This window comes from Hyaena hyaena, unplaced genomic scaffold, assembly GCF_003009895.1.
Source record: "Hyaena hyaena isolate Hyena2069 unplaced genomic scaffold, ASM300989v1 scaffold_359, whole genome shotgun sequence".
NCBI lineage: Eukaryota > Metazoa > Chordata > Mammalia > Carnivora > Hyaenidae > Hyaena > Hyaena hyaena.
In genome coordinates, this window is record NW_024080994.1 from 1,237,685 (window position 1) to 1,242,585 (window position 4,901).

A 4,901-nucleotide genomic window follows, 5' to 3' on the forward strand; every position below is an offset into this window, starting at 1 on the left:
CTGTGGGGAGGCGTGCCAGGGTGTTGCTCTGTGGGGCTGAAAACGAGCAATGGACACATCCCAAGAGTAAATATACGATGTTCATTTTCACTGCCTTGTAGAACTTTCTGCGTTATCCAGATTGCTTTGGTCTGCTAGACAGAATTCCATATTCTAGATCTTTTCTAACATTCCAAGGTCTCCACTTCCCTGTGTATAATTCTCTTATGACTCCAGGTTCGATGGTTAAGTAGATGGGAACTAAGATGTCTCCTGGTATGTTGGTCTCTTAGATGTAGGTTTCATTTCAACACTGCCGATCTAAAAGTACAAACACTGCTGGCTCAGGCTCCAGTAGATGTCTGTAGGAATAAGTCTTCCACAGGACCATGAAGGGAAGTGCAGCCAGGACAAAGTGTGGGAGAGGAGCATGAAGGATGTGGGACCCCAGAACCCTTGGCATGTGGTGGAGTCGTGGCATTGATGTCCCTCCTTACTTCAGGCAACCGTATTTCCCCTTCTGTTATGTTTTTGTGAGAAATTGAGGTTTTAAACAAAATTCCAAATAACCCTAATGAGGCAGCAATATAGCCTGAATCGGTAATATTCTACATACATTTGCCTCACAGTGTGAACTGAGCAACCCTTCCCATCATGGGAAGGAACAGGCACTTCATTTGCTGCTTTTGGCCAAAGAGTTGTCCCATTTAAAAGAACAAACATGATTTCCCTAGGATAAACTTTTAATGTGCTATGGTCAATTCTCAGACTAAGCTTTTATATCAGTCACTTGGCATTTTCCTCAGAGCCCACATGGAAACTTCACTGTCTCCATCCTACTGAATGCTCTGTGCAAAATACCACTGCATCAAAGAAGCCAAATGTCCTGAACTCCATGAGAGAAAACCACAGATGACACAGCTCTGGGACGGATCCCTGAACAGACTAGCTCTGAACCCCCAGTGCCTCTCTGCCCGGGGCCATCTCCAAGACAGTGCAGGGCCCAGAACAAATTCTACTCTCCACCCCCTAATCTTTCTCTATAAGGAAGATCAGGTTAAATGAATGTACAGCAAGGGGAGCAGAAAACCAGAAGATGGTCACACAAAGACACCATGACGCTGAAAGCGAGGACCAGGGTGAGCTACAAGGAGACACAGACCCAGTGTTTCTCTGCGTGTGGGTCTATGAACTCCCGGGGTCTTTTGTTTGGCACTGGTTAGTTGACCTCGGCAGTGAATTTTGAAGCTGTTTGAGGCCCTTTCCTTCCCTGGGGACAAATAGTGTTGCTCTAAACTATGGAGTAACTCTTGGAGGATAGGATGAGCAAGACAAAAGCGAGCAACTTCTTTAAACTGCTTCCTGCTCCAACTTATTTCAAGACCAAAGAAAGACTTTGGTTCCCTTGGCTTTGTTGGGATCAGTCCATGGGAATTTCTGGACTCTGGGCGGAGCCAACCATAGAGGGCTCCCCCTGCCAGAATTCAGAGGCAAGAGAGATCCCTGAAGCCGCTCCTCACTGGGGTGGCTACTTGGAGTGGCCCACCAGTTGGGTACAGCCATAATTAGAATTCTGTGACCCATAACTAGGATGCATCACTCTGACACATCAGACCACTTGACCGCTTTTTTCTCCATCTCCCCCGACCCTTTTCTTTCCCCTTGTTTTTATATCTGTACCTCCTGCTGCTCTGATGGCTATTCACTATCATGGACACTTTTTCTGGGCATATCTTGGTTCCCAACCTAGGCTGAACAATTGTAGTGAGCTCTTTCACCACCAGGGTTTTCTGCAGCCCACAGGGGTGAATTCAAAACCACAGCTACTCTGATGAAGGCAACTGATTGACTATTTTATACTTTCTATCTTCCCCAAACCACATATCAAAAGTCATGTGGCAAAAGAGACATGTCAACGGTCTAAAGATCACCTTCCCCCCATACCCAGCCCTACCTTTTAGGTCCCAGGACCTGATGGGTTTCTACACCAGGGCGGGGTATGGGGCACACACATTTTGTGGCACTGCCTATGTCCAGCTCTGTGGCACAAGGCTCAGACTAGCCTCCAGGTGCCTCGTGGCTGCATTCCACTCCGGAGGAGGGAAGGTCATGCTGCTCTTAGCGACGAGGCTGCCCAATCCTCTTCTGCTGGGAGGGGAAGAATGGGAGCTTTGCATTCTGTCTCCCCAGCAGGTAAGACCTTTGTCCAAAGACCCCTGCCCTCTACTTCCCAGCCTCAAGCCATTGTCCCTGGCTGCTCCTGATAGGCTCAGAACCTCACCAAGGTGTGCTTTCTCCTTTTATCAAAACTCTCTTCCCTCCTATCTTACTCCTTTCATTTTTTGTGTCTCTTCCCCTCACTCTCCTATCCCTCAGTAGAGTAGTGCCCCCTTAGTTTTTCTTAATCTCTAGCTCCCTCTCCTTCCAGGACATTCTACCTTTATACAAAATAGAATTATTAAACAAAGAATAGTAAATGAGAGAACGTTTCAAAAACAGTGAATTCTATTATTTTAAATTCCAGAATAGTATCTGTGAGTCTAGTTCATTTTATTTCCAACATTTTGAAAAATTTCACAACTACCAAGAAGTTGCCAAAATGATATACAGAATACACCCAGACCCTTCAACCAGGTTCACTATGTGTACATTTTGCCATGTTTGTTTGCTCTTTCAGGGTATATATATTCATTCTTATTATGTTTCTTGTTGAGTTCTCCAAGAGAATGTTGCAAATATCATAACCCTTTATTCCTAAATACTTCAACATGTATCTTGCAAGAGCAAGAGCATCCTTTCATACGACCACAACATAATTATCAAATGCAGAAAATGTTGTACTGGTACAAAACTACTATCTAGTGTCCCAGCCATGTGAATCTACTTAAATATTTGAAGGAAGAGTCTGCATTTGGCTTTGATTTACATATTCTAAAAATAGGGTTTTATGACAGTTTCACCCAATTCCACATCAATAGAAATGGGTGGTGGCCTCAAAGAAATGCTTTCCCCCTTCTTACTCCTTAATTTATTTCCCTTGTAAAGCATAGACACCACAAATAATATCTATCAACCAAAGGAATGTGGTTGATGAACTGTATTTTCAGCATGTTAAAGTCATTGAAAAAGTATGAGGGGTGGGGATGGTGTTCTATACCCACAAAGACCCGTGCCTAGTTTGGAGATAACTTCCAGAGCCCTTCCATGACATTTTGATATAATTTAATTTCCCAAGGACTCATATTTAGGGGCATAGCCCATCCAGCTTCTTCCAGGGATGTGTTTATAGCAGATAACCCATTCAGAATAAAAAGCAAGATGATGTTGAAAATGGAACCCATAGCTCTTTGTGTGTTTTTTTTAAAGGGGGAGGTTTGTGCTTATACATATGTCAACAAGGCAGCGTTGGTTTAAAAGCATCTGTATTCCGGCATCCCAGACAAACAGTTCTGCCTGACAACAGCTGAAGTCCAAGATTCGACTTGAGATTGATTGCACCAACCTGATTGGAATAAACCACAAGAGATACCTTCCTGGCCACTCCCCAAACCCGAACTGATGCCTCTGGAACTTGTACCTTCCCTTGGTTTGGTTGTCTCCCTGTGACATTAAGAGGACATCCAGTTTTTTTGCCAAAAAGGATTTGTCCTTTTTTATCTAGTCAGGAGAGGGCTTCAGCTATTTGCATTTCTGAATTGCTTAGCTGCCCAAGCATGCTCCGTGTGTGCTGTTTGAAATGTGTCATTGAGGCACGTGACTGCTGTTCTCAAGCTGATGTTGGACTTTCTCCAACAAATATGGATTATGTTAAAGTCGGTTCTGAATTGACGAGGCTATGTTAATAACTCCCAGATGGGCATCTCTGGGCTCTCCAGCAGGAAAATGCAGGCGGGCTACGGCGGGAGCAAGTGCTTGGCAGGTCCATCATTCCGTCATTAAAGGCCACATTATTACTTACAACTGTGCTTGCATGACAATGGCTGCGATGGGCCCAGCCTCACAGTCACTAGGAATTTGCGTTTAGGTAGATTGTTTTCCGGGTGGCGAAAAATATTTTATGAAATTTCCCTCTTCCTAGATCCAAATAGGATATTATGAGTGAGTCAAAGGGCAGGGTGGGAGGTTGGGGGGGGGGTGCATCTATATGCTCTTCCTCAGAGACCGATAACGAGGCAGATATATGTCCAAGGATCTTCACGCAGAGGAGCCCTTGCTCAGTGGAGCAGCTTTTCTCCGTGCCTGTCCTGAGCTCGTGTCCTTCAGTGCCTACTTCCTGCCCTGAACAGTTCCAGTTGAAAGTTAGTTACGTTGAATTTATTTGCATTGTGGTGGTAGTTTCCACCCAAGGCATGTTTTCTTTGTCTTTGGTCCTTAAACTATAATAATATAGGAATTTTAATATTGTTTTGAAATTAAAAAAAGAGAAACTAAAAGGGTACCATCTTCCGTTATAGCATTTCCACTCCAGTAAAAAAAAAAAAAAAAAAAAAAAGGAGTATATTTGGTGTTAAATACCAATGTGATGAGGTTGCCTCGGAGTATGCTGGTCGTGGACTATGTGGCGAATGGAATTAATTGTGATGAAATTGGATGTCATGATGAAAGGGAGTAATGTGACAGAAAAGCAACATATTGGTGACCGTGCAGGTACTACGATAGATTTGCTGTATTTCAGCAGAGCAGTGAGTGGCAACAGGGTCTCCGTTTGCAAAGTAAATGCTGCATGTGCGTGTCCTTCCCTCAGAAGGTAAAATAACCTTTCGTCCTGATGTGTGTGTTGTGGTGAGAATGACCGAACACGATAAAAAAGTAATTGAAAACATTCAGTTGTAGATGATGCGCTTTCTCCTTCGCTCCAAGTCCCTCCTTCAATAACAAGTAATCCAGTCACAAAGAGTCCCCTTGCTTTACAGTTGGGTATT

General features: G+C 44.0%; 1 long non-coding RNA gene across 1 annotated transcript; it reads left to right on the forward strand.

Moving 5' to 3' along the window:
* Positions 1 to 224: 224 nt before the first annotated feature.
* On the forward strand, positions 225 to 3,575 carry LOC120243902. The gene is made up of 3 exons (XR_005531429.1): positions 225 to 255; positions 786 to 1,118; positions 3,346 to 3,575. It is a non-coding gene; the product is annotated as an uncharacterized LOC120243902 (long non-coding RNA).
* Positions 3,576 to 4,901: the final 1,326 nt, after the last annotated feature.